This window comes from Pinus tabuliformis, chromosome 8 (assembly GCF_031772625.1).
Source record: "Pinus tabuliformis cultivar Carrire ecotype Pingquan chromosome 8, CPIR1, whole genome shotgun sequence".
Classification (NCBI taxonomy): Eukaryota; Viridiplantae; Streptophyta; class Pinopsida; order Pinales; family Pinaceae; genus Pinus; species Pinus tabuliformis.
The window spans coordinates 417,623,507-417,643,312 of record NC_142294.1 but is presented as its reverse complement, the minus strand read 5'-3'; positions in this window follow the sequence as shown (position 1 = coordinate 417,643,312).

The following is a 19,806-nucleotide window of genomic DNA, read 5'->3' as shown; positions in this document are numbered from 1 at the left end:
TAGGTGACATATTGTTGATGATGATACTCGAGTCTCGTTTAATCTCTTTTCTTGGCTCATAAAACTCAAATGAAAAGATCGCCGAGTATTTTTCCCTTTTGACTCGTTAAAGAAAATAAAATGGGGGGGTCTTCTTTCAACTCTTTTCTGACTTTTTAAACACGAAAAGATTTCCAATCTCTTGTCGTTTTGAACTCATTAAAGGATGTGAAACGTCATTTACCCAGTATACGTTTACCCCTTTTTTGGGCTAGGATAAACTATTTACGGAAAAGGTACATGGTTGAAATTGTCAAGTAGTTCTCTCAAGTATCATTTTCTACCTTTTTCGGGCTTGAGAGACTGATTTGTAAATGATGATCTTAGATTACTTTTAAGGTATTACAGACTCATGTGCATGGATTTGCCTACATTACTTAGTGCAACAAATCGATAAGATTTCGAATAATATAGATAATGAGCAGTTAGAGAAACATAATAGACCAACACACATAACACAACAAGTTTAAGATGGAGTTCACCCAAAACTCTTGGGCTACGTCTCTTGGTCCAGCCTTCAGTGGTGACCTCTCTATTATGTCTTTCAAGAGCAGATTTTTACAACGTGTGAGCTCAAATTGAGTCTCAACACACAGATACAAAAAAGCAGGAGTTTGCTTGAATCCCTCAAGCCTCTCTGAGTACACAAACTCTTTCTCTCACTCTCTGTCTCTGTTTTCTCCCTGTCTCAGCACTGCCCCCTTCTGTCTCTGTCATTCTGTGGCTTTAAAGCCAATCGACGTTGTCTGTTCGTTTCCTCTTCTCGGGCTCCCTAGCTCCCGACCTCTATCTGCTTAAATCCCCCTCTAAGCGTTAGCAATCATTGCTAAACGTTTGCAGGGATGGTGGCCACCTATTCTGTAATGGAAGGGACCATCGTGCCTTTGAAATCCCCAAAATAGTCATTCTCAGCTTACACAAGAAAATACACAGAAATGCTGCAAAATCTGCCAAATTTCTGTTTATCAGACTTCAAAAATCATTAATTCCGCCATATATTCCATTAGGTCCGCCTTTGAATTGCTATCGCAAGTCGCATAGGCATAGGTTCCTTTGTATTTTGGTTTATTGTAAAAAAATCCCAAATACAAAGAATATCCCGAAAAATGGCACGTATCAGACTTGAAATAATTATGCAGCAGTATTTACAAACCCTTTCGGGTCTGGCTTCATTGCATTGGCACATTCCCTTTGTATTTCATTTATTTAACGAAAATTGGAATTTACATTGAAAAAATCCTTTTTACGGAACTCAAAATATATTAAATTTGGTCCATAACCCTGTCAGGTCCGGCTATCGCAAGTCGCATATATTTATGGCCACTGTTGGGTATACAACCAAAGTCCCACATTGACTAAAAGTGGGGAGGATCATGGGTATATAAGGATGGACAAATATCTCCATTGGTATGAGGCCTTTCGGGGGTAAAGCCCAAAAACAAATCCATGAGGGCTTAGGTCCAAAGTGGACAATATCATACCATTGTGGAGATATATGGTGTCCACAGTCCTTACAAGTGGTATCAACCCTAGCAGGAGCACCCCAACCAAGCCACCGGGCCATGTATTCTTCCATTTGTTTTTTTATTTATGTAAATTTCTACAAATCAAGTTAGTTACATGTTTAATATATTGTACATCAAATTTTATTTATATGGCGATCATCTCAAACAGGTGAGGTAGTCCAAATCTACACGTACAAGAGCTTCTTCACATTATCAATCGCTGGATCGCATTGCATAACACAGATTAGAATTGAATTACCTTAGTGTTATTAGTCTTTGTATGGAATGGATCATCCTCTTACTGCTTTGTGGCTGGATCGATAGAGGATTATGGATTGTTGTTAGCCTGCTCCCCTTGCTACTACGATTATGTATTCACTATTTTCTCTAGAGAATTGTCAATCAGAGAGCCTCCTTGGGTGGGATGGGATGGATTATTGCCCCCCAACTTATCAACATGTAATTTTCCTTATTTTGAAATTAGATGATAAATTTAGCTTTGTCAGAGGACCCTGGTTGGGTCTTCACAATCTACAAAAAGGGAAAACAAAATATCATGGCAGATGCACTCTCAAGGAAAGAGGAAGACACAAATGGTTTCCTACATGTTATTTCCATTATACAATCCAACAGAGTGGAAGAAGCAATGATAGACTAGAAGCAATATGAGAGGATATGCAAGATCATTCAACAATTATAGGAGGAACCCAATGTAGTAGAGAAATCTATGTGGATGAATGGACTTTTGTGGTATGAAGACTTATACTTATTTAATAATTCTCAAATCAAACAAATGTTTCTTTTGGAATTACACACTTCTCTTGTAGGATAATATTTAGGGTTCTTGAAAACATATCATAATATCAAGAAAGATTTATTTTTGAAAGGTATTAAGAAAATGTACAAAATTTTGTGGTTGAATGTATGGCATGCTAATAGAATAAGGGAGAGACAATCAAGGCTCCACGACTCCTACAACTATTGGCCATACCAAGCTAGTGATTGGAATAAGTTTCAGTGAATTTTATTACAAGTTTAACCAAATCTGAAGAAAAGAATGTCATTATGGTAGTGGTAGATCGAATAAAAAAAATATGCCCATTTTTGTTTCCATTATTTTCCTTTTAAAGAAAGTACAATGGTAGTGGAATTCATGGAAATAGTCCAAAAGTTTCATGGAAAACAAAAAATTATTGTAAGTGATGGAGATCTAATTTTCACTACAAACTTTTGGACTAAATTATTTTCTTGTATGGGTACTCAATTGGCCGCACTACAAGGAAAATATCTTCTAGCAGAGGTTATAATGGAGGTTTTTAGTGTTATAAATTGGCAAAAATTGTTAAAAAAACATCTGCTAAAACATTCGTTTGTGATAACAGATGTTTTAGTGGAGATTATAACGGAACTTCATCACAAATGAAAATATGGGCGACTGGAGGTTTTAACAGATGTTTTTTTTTGCGGTGTGCTTCATGGAACAAGTAGCACTAATGCGCTACATATATAAAAGCACCAGGCTGCATACATAACTAAAAGCACCGAGGCGTTGAATGCAAAGAGCACCAGAGCTTGAAATGTATACTGCCCCAATGCTTATCTATCAAAAAATGCTTTGGGGTGTTCTTTTAAGGAATGACACCGGGGCACGCAAAAAATAATTGCAATCTCGGTGCTTTTGTTTAAACTTGGAGTGTCGATGTGTATTATTTGTATAAACACACCGGTGCATTAGGGATATAAAAGGACTGGTGTTGTTAATTTTAATAATGCACCGGGGATGGAAGTAATATTTTGTAGGACCGAGGTGTTAGTTCTATGAAAGCACTAGTGCATTAAGAATTACAATGCATTGGGGCATTAATTGCAAACAATACTAGTGCTTGAAGAAATAAATGCCCCGGTGTTGTTGTTTTCTGAAAAGGCACCAGTCATGAAAAAATATGTCATCATGGTGCTTTTATATAACATAACACACTGGTGCATTTTTATGTTATGGACGCACCGATGTGTTTTTATGTTATGGACACACCAATTTTTTGTATGATATTTTCTCTTTTTTTGGAAACATCATCTTGTGACAGTGCAATTATTGTAATTTTTAAAATTCGTTATTCATCGAAAAATCGACATATATCTTATAACAATATTCATATAAATTAAAATTTGATCCATCCAAAGAGGTGTTAATGTTTTTTTTTGTGAATATCATACCCACTAATCAAGGATCTAGAAATTCTATAACACGCTAATGAATCATGGTAGTAATTTTATTAGTCATTGTTGATACAAAGATTTATTCCTCTCTCTCTAATTCTCCACAAGAGCCTTAAACACATTAAATCCATGTATTCCTCATTAAGTCATTTATAAATGAGACATAGTACATATATTTACTTAGTCATGGAACCAACATAGGTGCAAACATATCACTATACACCAATTGTAATATTCCCTCTACCCTCATAACACCAAAGTAGAATCCTACCTGATTTTGCTTTGCATATGAGAATTATTCATAAAAATCAAAATATAGAGAGAAGTTAGAGATACATTCTACCATGACTTTACCATGTAGTACTTAGAGGTCCTTCTCTCTGATACGTCCAAATATTTAATTCCATAACATAGTCTGTTTAACAAGTGTTGTCATTGATATTGTGTTTTCAAAGGTGCTTCCATTGATGTTATGTTGTCAAAGGTGTTGTCATTGATGCCAAATTTGTTGTCATGGATGTTATGTTGGAAAAGGTGTTTTCATTGATGTTATGTTTTCAAAGGTGTTTTCATTGATGTTGTGTTGTCAAAGTTGCAATATGGGTAGCATATATTTAAAGGAATTTATTTTCTAACTCTTTAGTTCAAATGAGAATCAAAGTTGTATGGTTGAATAGCCTATTACCAGAGCTTTCCAGTATTATATGGCACTTCTCCTAACTCCAGAGGAATTAGGAGGAAAACGAAGTGAAGAAGTCAAAGCAAGGTTCAAGATGGTTAAATTTCCATCTTATAGTCATATTCAAGTCTCAATAATGTATCTGATCCTTTCAAGATATCTGGTGCTTTTAGAGATATATTGACCTCGTGATTTATTTATCCCCCCCTGTAGATATCCAGGCCTTCAACACATATCTAGGCATATAAATATTTGAGGGTGCACCAAAGTAGCACAATAACAAAGAATCGAATCTATAATTCCTTTCCTTAGCCAGTAAGTGGACCCAAACTAACATGGAAATATTGGTGGCATGGTAGGTGGCACCAAATGGAAAAAATTGATGTTGTCACAGTTGGAGGTGACGACACATGGAACCCATATTCAGTGTTTTTTGGTGGTCAATTATGCAAGTGGAAAATTACATGTGGCATTACCTTGACACATGGCATCCATCTTTAGGATTTTTGTGTGGCCAATTGTACATGTGGAAAATGACACATGGAAGTAGCAGAGAATGACATGTGGCAGTTGTAGAGAACATCATGTGGTAGTGTGTTGACTTGGAAAATGACATGGCAGTGATATGGTATAGATGACTTGGAAAAGAGGATTACATGGTAGGTTCTAATTAGCTCTTGAAGTTGTGACGTGGTAGCTCCTCAAGCCTTGGGATTCGCACTAGGGATTGGTTTGGTGAAGATTTCCTGTGTTTTTTCATTTTGGTCAAAATGGTGAAGAATAAGACAATCTCACCAAAATTAGTAGTGGGGCCCTTATCTATCTATCTAACCATCTGGGAGCACGAAGAGATATGTGGCCACACAGTGTCTAGGATGTACTCAATGTACTCACTAACAATGATCCTAGATCTAGATATAATTTTCAAAGGAAAATTGGTCAATATTCCACGTGTGACATGGTTCCACATTGCAAAAAGTTTTCTAGCCATCAAGCATCCATGGGTGTATGCAACACTGTCACTAGAAAATGGGCAAGATTTGAATACATCAGAACCAAAGGATTTGGTTGAGGTTCTAAAATTGATTTTGTTTTCATGCGTAAGAGTTTCTTTGACTATCTATGCTTCCAAGTGTGGAGTGATCTCACATGTCAAAATTTAAGCATGGATTTGAATACGATGTAGAATTTTGTAGAATTTTTCCTACAAATCAGCTAGCTTTGATACCATGTAGAACATTTTCTACAAATCAGCTAGCTCCAATACCATGTAGAAATTTCCACTGTAGATCAACCTGGTAATGCAATGTACTAAAGCAAAACACTTGATCTACTTTTACAAACAATTTAGCAAAATCTTAATCAACCATGAGCAACATCAATAAGAACACATATAACTGATAAGAAGGAATCAATCACACATAACATAGAAGAATTTACCCGGGGAAAGCACCTGCCTAAAACCCCATCTCTGTATTATCATACAAGTGGAAATATAGTCCGGATTACACAAAGCCTTAGCTCGGAAGCTATCCAGCTCTCAGTAAAATCCCTCTGTTGCTCATAGACATTCAGAGGCTTCTCACAAACCTTCTCCTCTACCCTCCAAGCCTCCTATTTCCTTGTGCAGTTTCCTTGGGGTCTAGTGCTGCCACCTGTGTGAATTGGCCTCTTCATGCACTCACTAACCTCTGATCTAACTGCACAAACTTGAAGGAGATAAATCCTCATCATGGATGAGCTTCCTTTATAGGAAAAATACTCATCCAACTGATAGTACACTGTCCCTTCTCTGATCTCAACTAGGTCTCTGACAGAATTGACATGCAACAGTTATCCATGAGTGAATCCTCAGTTATCTAAAATAATAGTTGTCACATGCATGCAAGCATTAACAAACTATATTTTATTATTTTAACAACTTGTTAAAATAATCTAACTAGACTTGACTAGTTAGAACTAAGTCAATTGATTCTCTCATTATATAACTCATACTTATTCCCTCAATTAGTGGAGGAAATTAAGGATAAACCCTCAATCAGTGGGACAACTCATGTGCATGCTCACAAAGACTTCAAATTCGAATTTCCTTAACTAATTAACTCAACTGAATTAATTAATTAATATTTCCAACTGCTGTTAAGACCAAAATTAATTTTACTTCCTATAGATAGACTAGGGACTGCTATAAATAGGAAGGGACCCAAAAATGCTATTTTTAGAACTTTCTATTTTTAGCAGTTTCACCTCTCACCCAATGTGGCCAATGACCTCACTGGCCAAACTGCTATTTTTAGCAGGTCTATTTTTAGCACATTCTAAATTTAACATTTTCTTGTTGCACATTTTTCAACATACAAGTGAACCAATCATTAATTTTTTCATCCTATCACTCAGACAAACGAGGTGTTAGTGGAGCCCTGGAGCTAGATTTCATATTAAGCAATCCAAGTAAATGAAATATCCAGAGGTTCAGTACTTTAAGTGGACCCAGATTCATATTTTACTAAGATTTTTGTTTAAGCCTGACATATAGTATGGTTTCATGGAACTAAATGTAAGCCTCTGAGGAGCCAAGAATCCATTGATTTAAGTCTTATCTAGGTTATTCAGACCAGATTTCCAGCAATAGAAATAAAATGAATATTTTAGGTTTCCTGAATTGTCCTTCGTGGAAGGTCGAACATGCTAGGTTTTGTTGATTTAGTAAAGTATAAATAAATAAAAAATGAAAAGAATCGGGAGTGCTTGTGTGGAGTGTGCCATTGATATAGTGATGCTTTCGTAATATAGCGAGCGATCATCTGTCTGGTTTGGTTGTGCGAAGAGCGAGAAAGATAGAGAAGTGAAAAGAAGGTATGCATGACTGAAAGAAAACGAAGCCTGGGAAATTAAATCGATGGAAGACGTGTGATCATAGAAAAAGTCAGAGGATAAAGTCAAGGAATACATGTGAAATTGTTTAATAATGCACAATTAAATGATATGAAATCTATAAGTTTGATATGCTTGAATTTTGAGTTGTAAAGAAGTAGAATAGAGTATGGCCTCCAAGAGATCAGAGTGTATAAGTGAAGAACATAGGAAAAAACTATAAGGGTTGTGTACAAAATAGATTTGAAAATACAGAGAAAGAATTGATATGTAGAAGTAAAGGAGACCTTGAGGAAAGAAAAATTGGATCTAAAATTAGGGAGTTATATAAACAAGAATACCTATGGATCTGAGTTTGAAAATGTATGAAAAATGGATTAACAAGAAGCACATGTTGTGCTTTCATTTCTCAGGGGACTGGTGTCTCCTTCTGGTTGGTGCCTGTAAACAATTTCAAGTTGATGTCTACATTTCTTAGGGGACTTGTGTCTCCTTTTGGTTGGTGCCAGTAATGCATTTAAGGTTGGTTCTTGCATTTCTCAAGGGACTGGTGTCTCCTTCTAGTTGGTACCAATAAAACATTTTAGGGGGTTGGTACCTCCTTCTGGTTGGTGCTAGTAAATCAATGTAATAGTGGATTGGTGACTACACTATCATTCAATAATAAAATAACTTTCATATATCTATATATATATATATATATATATATATATATATATATATATATATATATATATATATATATATATATATATATGGTGTATTATTATGTTTCTTATGTGGTTGACCTCATATATACATTTAAGTGTTTTTATTGATTAACATTGGCCATTATACTAATTCAACCACCCCCCCACCCCGCCCCAATATAATCATATTTCCATCTTAGTATTCTCTATAGAGATTGGAGGAGTTTTTCCTTCTTCATCTCCACTCCTAGGAACAATATAATTATTGTAGCTATCACTTACAGTGCTTCCTAGTAACCTATGCATAGTTCCAATATGAACTCCCCTCATCAACCATACCATTGCTCCTCAAACCATCCTATAGGTTTCCTATTCAAACATTGTTTTTAAACCTACATTGCTCATATTGTGTACATAAAGCAAAATTTGTGGCCAATGTTGGGATGTGAAAAATACTAGGGAATGTTCTAATCCTTCTATCCATGAGCTTCAATTTGACTTTTCCTTGTCCTATGATTTTAGTTTTTGATTAATCTCCTAGGATAACATCAATACCATCATACCTTTCATACTAGAAAAACCACTCTTATGAGGATTCATATGAAAAAATGCACTCAAGTCAACTAGCCATGCCTCATGATTTATACGCGTGTTTGAAGAAACCAAATACACATCCTCTCCTTCATTTGAGGGTTTTTTTTTTCTTCTATAGAAGGTGCCTCATCATATCCATTCCCACTCTCAACACTTTAGGATTGACATTGTTTCTTGTAATTCCCTTCTTTTCCACATCTCCAACATATCTTTATGAGTTTTCCTAGAGATATAGATCTTCCTCTAGAATTAATCTCCCACTTGATGAATTATTTTGTATTTCTATTCTCGGAGCATCACCTTATAGATAAGACATCTAGACTATGAATTTCCATTTTTTCTATCCTCGTCTCCTATAATAATAAGAATGATACCATTTCATTGAAATTTTAAGTAGTTTTATTCTACCTATGGTAACAACTAGACTATCCTATGAGTCTAGTAAATAATACAACATATTGATACAATTACTTGATAATCTCAATATATAATAGTTAACTTACCATAGTATTGAATTATTTAGATGTTATGTTATTGAGTCTTCATCCTTCATCCTAATGTTATGCAAGTTATTTAACAGGAACAATTTATCCACCAAGGACTTAGATTGATACAAAGCCCCTAACTTGGTCCATTATGCCTTTGTTGTAGCTTATCCTGAAAAAATTAGTAACATTGAATCTTAGATACACAACCATATTATTTTCTATGCCTTTCAATCCAACTTGGTCTAGTCTTCTGTCGACATCCCCATAAATTGTTATGAAACCAGCTCACAAAAAGATAGAAAAGAGAGATCCACGCCTTAGAATTCAGCCTCTTCGAGGGGGCAACCTCCTTTACATTACATAAATGAACAATTCTTGGATGATACAAATGAAAATAACTCCTTTCTATATATAGGAGTCTAAGGGGTTATAACATAATCAGAGCGACATAACAATAATAATGTAAGGGCACAACAGTAACAATGGTGGGCTTCTATGTGGCATAATAGTAACAATATGGGCACTACATGGGTACATCAATATAATAAGTGGGTTATACTAATAACAATAAGGGGTTACACTAGTAGTATAGGGGCCTAACATGCCCCTCTCCTTCAAAAAGCGTTGTCCTCAACGCTTGAGTAGTTCTTGATGCTTCTATATAAAATTCTTGTCCTCCATGTGGAATATTCAGCGGGTAAGTTCTTCACTTGATGAGATACTCTGAAATTGATCGATTTCGTAGCTATCGGGTTCTTGTTTCTGTGACTGCCCAGGTTCCAATATGATTTTTCCTTCCTCTTCAATTTCTGGCAATATTGTTTGAATTGGGATCTTTTGCAACTTTTGAATAAGTGGCCATACTTCTTCGTTTTCTTCCATTCATCCGTTGCTTCGTTTATCCAATCTGGTTGGATAATAAAAATAGCACAAAACAATGCTTCCACATCCTCATCCTTGAGAGTTATTTTCATTTGTATCATCCAAGAATTGTTCATTTATGTAAGTAAAGGAGGTTGCCCCTCGAAGAGGCTGAATTCTAAGGCATGGATCTATCTTTTCTTTTTTTGTGAGCTGGTTTCATAACATTTGGAATCAGAGCCGACATAACAATAATAATGTAAGGGCACAACAGTAACAATGGTGGGCTTCTATGTGGCATAATAGTAACAATATGGGCACTACATGGGTACATCAATATAATAAGTGGGTTATACTAATAACAATAAGGGTTTACTAGTAGTATAGGGGCCTAACATAAATGCAATCAACAATTCAATGATCTTTGTCCACCAAAATATTTTCCATTCTAGCTTCATGACTCAAAACTCTATCAATCAAATTTCTTGATCTCTACTTTGAACAACTCGCCATTTTCTTTCAACACAAGAATTGATACCACTAATATCACACTGTAACAAGATTTACCACGGGCTTGAACCAAAACCATTAGCCACAAAGGTGTCACCTTGAAGCCAAACTGATCAAATACCAAATGTTGGTTTTAACCTTATACATTTAATTGTTGCAAAGAAATTATTAATAAAAATTTAAAATATGCAATAGCACACACAATTAACAAAAAGAGTTTACCTTGGAAAGTTCCCAAACTAGGAACACCAAAAAGGTTTTTTTGTATATTATATCTTTACAATGTTAAAATACAATATGCATATCATGTGTCATCCATAAACCTCCAATCTACTAACCAAGGATTAGAATACAACCATAGTTCCTTAACCTAAATTTCACTACCATGGACCACAATAATTGTGTACCATAAAACCACCAAAATGGAAAACCATGTGTTGAAAAATACAAAAAATGGATGCCAAAAATAGCCCTAAAAAAATCTAAGAGATCCATCCCGGAATAGAAATCATGCATGGGGCTAGTCGTGCAAATAATGTAACACACAACAACAACAACGTCAATACTCTAAATTGAGCAGATTGGTTAAGCCATGAGAGCAATTGGATTGGGTTGAATTTGATATAAGTTTGTAGCACAATTCATTTTCCTTGGTGGACTTATAGTCGAGCTTGGGGGTGGCATCTATAATATATTATTATAGTTAGCTGGAAAATTATTCATTGGAAACCTATTTCTTGGACTAACTTTTAATAAAATATAAATAATTTTATTATATTTATAATTCTGAAGTTAAGTTCTATTTCCTAGGGTGCAAATATATGGAATATATGTGATGTGTTTAAGAATAAGCATTTTCTTGCCTTGATTTTCATTAATTTAAGTTAAATTTTTGTTGAATTTAGTTATTACATTCACAACTGCATTTCCATAAGTTTTGGGGTTATTCTTGAAATCCAATTTTAGTTGTTTTAAGCATGGTAATTTGGTCTAGTAATGACTTTGACTATTAAATATTTTAATAATCAACCATCCCATCATATATCTTGAAGTTCATGGAAGGAAACGTTCTCCACCACTCACTAGCTACATAAGAGACAACGTGAATGAGGCATCGATTGATCGAGTGGGCCTTTAGAAGCAAGTGGAACGGATTAACAATCAAATTAAAGCTAAAATGCCATCTCAATAATAGAAGGGGTGTTTCTTCATCCCAACTTGCCATATTATTTATCTAATTTAATTATTCCATTGAAATTGTGGTTTATTCTCAATAAATGTTTCACAACCAATTTGTAATAATTTTATGTCATATTCTCTTGTGAATGTAAATTTTTTCCATGTGTTGATTTCACAAAAAAACAGTGCTTGTGTTGTTAATTACTATAATGACAAGCACAAATAGGTGCAAGTTGATAATATAATCAAGAAAGAAATGCATGCATATATTCCAAACAAATACATCATATTCTTGTATGCATGAAATATCTCGAAGTGAATATCAAATTGAGAAGGGTGTGTGTCACCTCACAAATTGATTCTTTATCCTATCGAATTTAGCTTTGTGATTATTAATAGATATGCGATTCAATTTGCTATTAATATTATCATGAGGCACATATTGTTGTGGCTGTGTTTATAGCTCATTGAATGAGGATGTGTTTTGTGTTGAAAATTGATTAAGTAATGATAGATGTGTTGAAATGCATAATCATGATTATGTCTACTTCATGATAGCTATATCAATATAAATGTGATACCATGACTTTTAATGAATAGGAAAGAAAGGAGATCATCTAGTTGTGCTTAACAATATTATACTTAAGTGATAATATAAACTCTTTTCATGTCAAAAAAATAAGTGTTATTGAATATTTTACACAGTGAATGAGTTATTTTACATACATGATATATATGGTATGTATCTTTTGTGGATCACTTGAGAACACAAAGAGATCTAATGATTTCATTTTGTTGAAGTATGATGGAATTATGGTTGAATCTTAAGATAATAAGAAGATTGTAGTTTCATTATAGCTAGCGTGGTAATATGCTACATTCTTTTCTTTTAGACATATACAACAAGGAATATCTTGTACTAATAAGTAGGTTGGCAAGGTGAACTAATGTAATCTGTCTTATCCAATTAGGACAACCTTGTAACACTCCTTAGGTTTGCAAGATATGTGCATTTTCCATTGCTCAAAAAAGTAAAACCTTGGACCAATATGTACATTGGCAAGGAGAGTAATGTCTTTTTACCTAGCCTACCTAACTAGGAATATTGTGAACCAACTGTTAGGATATTCCGACACATAGGATATAGTTAAGTTCAACTTGGTCTAGTATAGAGTTAGGTTAGAGTTAGGTAAAGTGTGTTTCTTTACCGTTGTACATTTTGTAACTTACAATCCGACGGTCACGATATGTAGTGATCTGACGGTTCACTCTCACCTCGGTATTACCGACACTTGATCCGTGGCTTGACACCCGATTGGTCCATGAGTTCTATTTAAAGCGCATGGAGGGTCATTGTTCGGGTAATCCGTGCATGAGAGAAGCTTATGTAAATTTTCATTCTTTGATTAATAAATTGCCTGTAGTACCCACGTTGGGACAGGCCGTGGACTGTTTCCCTCCTTGCACTTTGAGGGTTTTAACCACGTCAAAAATACTGGTGTATTGATCTGTGATCTGGTTGTGAGCGGTGTCCTTTTGGTATTCTTTCTGAGGAACTTACCCTGTAAATTCCTACATGGTATCAGAGCTATTTGAGGGTTGCGTCCGTTGGTGATCCAAATCTGAAGCCGGTAGAACTGCATGCGGCTGTCATTTCCTAGATCTGCTATTTCTGACTGCTTTCGGGCCGAGAGGACTGCTCTGTTGCGTTCGGAGCATCTGTTCCAGTGAGGAACCCTTTCGTTTCACGCGAAAAGGTTTCCGGTAGCCCTAGCTGCGTCATTTTTCAGATCGGGAGGTATATAGTGTTTTTTGCAGTTTACTATTATTTTCTCTCTGCTTATTTCGGTCTCAGTTTATTTAGCCTTTTTTTTTAACCGGATCTATACCTTTCATTTCTACGTATGCTCTTTGCCCCGCGACTCTGTGCGATCTGGGCAAATCAGAAACAAAAAGGAAAGATTTTTCTCATGCGTATGCTCTTTTCCCTGCACCTTAGTGTGATCTCGGAAAATCAGAAACATTGAGGAAAATATTTAGTTTTTCGGCTAAATCTAACTTTGAGATTTTTTTTAAATTTCTAGTTTTTTGGCTAAAGCTAACTTCGAGCCGCAAGGTTCGTTTTTCTTTGCATATTCGTGTTGGGTTTTTTGTTTTGTGTTTTGTAGGGAAATAGAGCTTTCTCAAGGCAAGCACGCAAACCAAGCGCCCCCCCCCGCTCTCTCTCTCTCTCTCTCTCAAATTTTTTGTATAGATCAATTGGTTCAAAGCTATTTTAAGAGAGTAGAGGTCTTGGGTTCAAGTCTCCATTTTGTGGGGGGCGGATTTTTTTTCATTCCCGCACATTCACGCACTTTGCCGGCAACGTCAACAATTTTTTTTCAAAAAGCCATAACTTCTTCATCCGGAAGCCTTTTTCAGAGCCGTTTTTTTTAAAACCGCCTATTTTTTCGAGATCTATCTCCATTGGAACACTTACTTTCAGCATCTTCAGCTTCAGGTTTAAAAAAAAAATGGAAAGTCCATGCCAAGTCATTCTTGACAGCACTAACTACTTCCAATGGGTAGCCTACATGGAAGATTTACTTAGAAGTAAAGGTCTCTTCAGAATAGCCACAGACCAAGAGAAGAAACCAAAAGATGAAGACAAGGCTGCAAAATGGGAAAATAGACAAGATCAAGCACGTGGTTTGATAGGGATGTCTATTTCTCCTGATCTTAGATTCCACATTGCAGAACTAGAGACTCCTCATGAAGCATTAGAAAAACTCGCTAAAGTTTTTGGGATTAAAAATGAAATTAGAGCCCATCAACTTGAAAATGAGTTGCTTACTTTGGATCCTAATAATTTTTCTTGCATTGAAGATTTCTTGTCCAAATTCAAGACCCTTAGATATCTCTTGGAAGGTGTTAAAGTTAAGAAAGAAGATGGTAACCTTATTTATTCCATCCTTACTAAGTTGGGACCAGCCTACTCTGTATTTGTTTCCACTTTCCATTCTACAAGGGAAGCTTTCATTTGTCAAGGACAAGACTACAAGGCCCCTTCCTTTGACTCCTTTTGTGATTCCTTAATAAGAGAACAAGAAAAACTCTTACACCTTGGTCTTCTTAATCTTGGAAACTCTTTCGCGAAAGCGTTAGCCGCCCAACAGCAACCAAATTCAAAGAATCCTAAGAAGTCATATCCTCAAAAGAATGGTCCTAAACCATCTCAGCCTCAAAATGAAAGATCATTTCAGCAAAATGATAAGACCAATAAAAACAAATGGAAGAAGACTGATAGACATTGTAACTTTTGTAATCGAGATGGCCACTTAGAATCTAAATGCTTTAAGAAGATGGAAGCCTTGGAAGCCGCAATGAAGAAACATAACATCCATGTGGAGCCTACTTCAACTTCAACTTCCGGAATGGCACTTTCTGCATGTCGTTGTCAATCATCTCAGTCTGGTTATGCATTAAATGTATCTTCTTCTTCTTCTTCTCATTCTCATGAGTGGCTCATTGATTCTGGAGCCTCTTATCACATGGCCAAAAACCAAGCCATGTTTTCTTCTTTAAATGATTGTAACACCAAAAATATATATATTGGTGATGATAGATCTCTTAATGTTGTAGGGACTGGAACTGTTGATCTAGACAATGGTCAGTTTAATGATGTATTATGTGTTCCAACCTTATCCTGCAACCTCCTATCTGTCTATCAGATAACTCATTCAGGTGAAGGTAAAATTGTTGAATTTTCACCTCATGATGTTGTAATCAAGGATCTAAAAGATCCTAAACAGATTCTAGCTACTGGTCTTGCTGATGATTCCAAAAGGTTGTATAAGTTTCACAACTTTGGGTCATCAAATCTTCCCTCAGTATTTGTTGCTCATAATGATGAAGTGAGCAAACTTTGGCATGAGCGATTTGGTCACTTAAACTATCGCTCCCTTCAGCATCTATGTAAAGAAAATATGGTGACAGGTCTTCCTATGGTATCTTGCAGAGATGGTGTTTGTTCCGGATGTGTACTCGGAAAACATCATCGGGACAGTTTTGACAAACGTGCCTCTTGGCACGCCTCAGCCCCTTTACAGCTTGTGCACAGTGATTTATGTGGTCCTCTTCCTGTTGCTTCATTCTCTGGCTGCAAGTACTTCTTAACTTTCATTGATGATTTCTCCAGACGCACTTGGGTATACTTCTTAAAAAAGAAGAGCGAAGTATTTAACACTTTTTTGGCCTTCAAAGCCTTTGTTGAAAAACAATCTGGACATCAAATTCTTAAGCTAAGAACTGATAATGGTGGAGAATATGTAAAAAACACATTCATCAACTTTTGCACCGAAAATGGAATTCAAATGCAACATACTGTTCCATACACTCCACAACAAAATGGTGTAGCTGAAAGGAAAAATCGCACCTTAAAGGAAATGGCTAATTGTATGCTGCAATCTAAAGGACTCAGTCTTAGTTTTTGGGCCGAAGCAATTAATTGTGCAAATTATATAATCAATCGCACTCCTACTAAGGTTCTAGAGAATATCACTCCAGAAGAAGCTTGGAGTTCCATTAAACCAGATGTAAGTCACTTTCGTGTGTTTGGAAGTGAAGCATGGGCCCATATTCCAGATGAAAAGCATAAAGCTTTAGAACCTAAGAGTGAGAAATGTACTTTTGTTGGATATTCTGAAGATGTAAAAGGTTATAGACTTATTCCATTTAAGTCCAAAAATGTTATCATTCGAAGAGATGTAAAATTTGATGAAAATAAATCGGCCTGCGAGCCTAGTCCGGCGGATGTGCCACCTCTTCCTATCTCTTCTACTTTTGAAAACATTTCTTCTTCAGATGATGAAAGCGAGGATGATAATCCTCCCCCACCTTCTCAGGATCCTCAACTTCCAAGATGGGTCCATGCTACTCGGGATGCAGCAGGTGATCTTGCGGTGATCCTACAGATCAGCGACGTACACGTTCTCAGTTTGAAAGAGCCTCTTCTTTACTGGCTCAAGCTCCAGTAAATCATGATCCTGACACTTTTGCAGAAGCTTCAGGCCATCCACATTGGGAAGCAGCTATGAATGAAGAATATCATTCATTGATGACAAATGATACATGGGATCTTGTTCCTCTACCAAAGGGACGCAAACTTGTTAGATGTAAATGGGTTTACAGAACCAAGTATGGACCAGATGGGAAAGTTGATAAACATAAAGCTCGTCTCGTTGCTAAGGGCTTTTCACAGGTTGAAGGCATTGACTACACTGAAACCTTCTCCCCTGTTGCCAAAATGAACTCTATCCGCCTTGTTCTTTCCCTTGCTGCCTCTTTAAAATGGGAAGTCCATCAGATGGATGTTAAATCTGCCTTCTTGCATGGGGACTTGCAGGAAGAAATCTATATGGAACAACCCATTGGCTTCATACAAACAGACTCCAGCCTTGTTTTCGACTTAAGAAATCCCTTTATGGCCTCAAGCAAGCTCCTCGGGCTTGGTATGCCAAATGGATAGCTTTCTTTTAGAATCTGGCTTTTCTAGGTGTCATTCTGACAATACTGTCTACACCAAGAAAGTGGGCAACTCTCTTATCATCCTTGTTCTTTATGTTGATGATCTTATTCTTACTGGTAGTGATCCCAACCTTATAAACCATGTGAAGTCCAGCCTTAAAAAGAAATTTGAAATGACAGACTTAGGACACTTACACTATTTTCTCGGTCTTCAAGTCTTGCAATCACAGGAGGGTATTTTCCTTTCCCAGTCCAAGTATGCTTGTGATATTCTTCGTCATTTTCACATGGAAGACTGTAAGCCAACCCCTTCTCCCTTTCAGTCTGGAGTCAAACTTTCAGTCTCTTGTACTTCTCCTGAAGTTGATGCTACCTTATACCGTCAACTTGTCGGAAAACTCTTGTATTTAACCCATACTCGTCCTGATCTTTCCTTTGCTGTTGGCCTTGTTGCTCGTTTTATGAAAACCCCCGTGAAAGTCATTGGAAAGCAGCTAAAAGAATACTTCGTTATGTTCGAGGTACAGTACAGTTTGGGATTCATTACAGTGCCAAAGCAGCTCCTCTGTTAGTTGGTTTCACTGATTCTGATTGGGCTGGTGACCCTGATGATCGGAAGTCTACTGCCGGTTATGTCTTCACTCTTGGTTCAGGACCTATTACATGGGCTTGTAAGAAACAGGCTGCCATTTCTCTTTCGTCAGCAGAAGCAGAGTATCGTGGTGCCGTGGAAGCTAGTAAGGAAGCCTTGTGGCTTCGTCAGATCCTATCAGAGTTTGGCTTTGAGCAGCAGCATCCAACCACACTTTGGTGTGATAATCAAAGTGCCATTCAGCTATGCAAAGATCCAGTCCAGCATCAGCGCAGCAAACACATTGAACTACACATGCACTTCATCAGAAAGCTCATTCATGACCATGTTCTTGAAGTGCAATATTGTCCAACAGATGATCAGGTTGCAGACATCTTCACAAAGGCTCTCACAGAGGCGAAGTTCACTAAACTTCGATATATGCTTGGAGTTCAGGAAGTTGTCACTAAGGGGGGATAGGCTCTAGTGCCTCCTTCCTTCTCCTATTGTGTCATATTTGTAAATCCTTCAATCCTATCCCAAGTTGTTCTTAAGGGGGGATGTTAGGATATTCCGACACATAGGATATAGTTAAGTTCAACTTGGTCTAGTATAGAGTTAGGTTAGAGTTAGGTAAAGTGTGTTTCTTTACCGTTGTACATTTTGTAACTTACAATCCGACGGTCACGATATGTAGTGATCCGACGGTTCACTCTCACCTCGGTATTACCGACACTTGATCCGTGGCTTGACACCCGATTGGTCCATGAGTTCTATTTAAAGCGCATGGAGGGTCATTGTTCGGGTAATCCGTGCATGAGAGAAGCTTATGTAAATTTTCATTCTTTGATTAATAAATTGCCTGTAGTACCCACGTTGGGACAGGCCGTGGACTGTTTCCCTCCTTGCACTTTGAGGGTTTTAACCACGTCAAAAATACTGGTGTATTGATCTGTGATATGGTTGTGAGCGGTGTCCTTTTGGTATTCTTTCTGAGGAACTTACCCTGTAAATTCCTACACCAACAATAGTAGTGAAGTTAATGTATTGTACCCTTAAGTGGGTGATACAAGAAGACCGGGGTACCAACATGTATCTTGGAAACATGAGTTAATTCAATGGCACTCATTTGAATAAGGAAGTTATTATACCATTGCATGGGGTATAAAGGTAATTAAATTTATCATACCTTAATTGATCAAGGAAAAGTGTGCCATATTATATGATTGCAAGGTATAATAAATATTCTACTCTTGGTTCTGCATGATGAACAACTAGAAGAATCACTATAAAGTGCTAGATAGGTAACTTAATAATGTAGCCTTGATTAGATGTATCCAACAAGGAATACATTAAGCTATATGGTGTTAGGCTAGTAGATTAACATAGTGCCCTTGATGAGTTAGGAGCTAAGAAGGAGTGCATGGGACAGTTGGGTGTTAGCAAGGCATATTAACATCTTATACATGGTTGGTTTGGAGTAAGTAGGGACTAGCAAGATATGTGGACCTAATATATACACCTAGATGAATAGGTGCCTACAAGGAGGGCCCACACTAGTACAATTGGAAAGGTTAATTGGAAATACTCACCCTTAGTTTGGTGGGAAACCAAGCTAGTACTCTTAAGACCATAGTTATTAATTTTTAATACTTTTTGCATGAATTTTGCTAGCATCACCAATCGAATAATAAATTCATAATATTATTATATTATTATATATGTTACTAATGAAACCCTTAATGAATTTTAACTATGAATATAACAATATGTGGTTCTTAATATTTTATCAGAAGCTTATGATTTTGTGTTTGATATAGCAGGTAGAGGAAAACAATTCCCAATAGTCGGTACAAAATATCAAGCAATTGATTTAGTAGCATCAACTACTACAGAAGATCGATGTCATTATGTAAATAAAAAATGGCTTGGTGGTATGTTAACTAATTGGTCTACTGCCGAGACGAGACTTTAGAAGTTCAAATATTTAAAAAAAGAACAAGATACAGACGATTCAATCAACTTCCAAAAAAAGAAGCACTACTATGCTCAAGTGGGACAGCCAGACCAATTGCAAAAATATCTAGGTGGGATT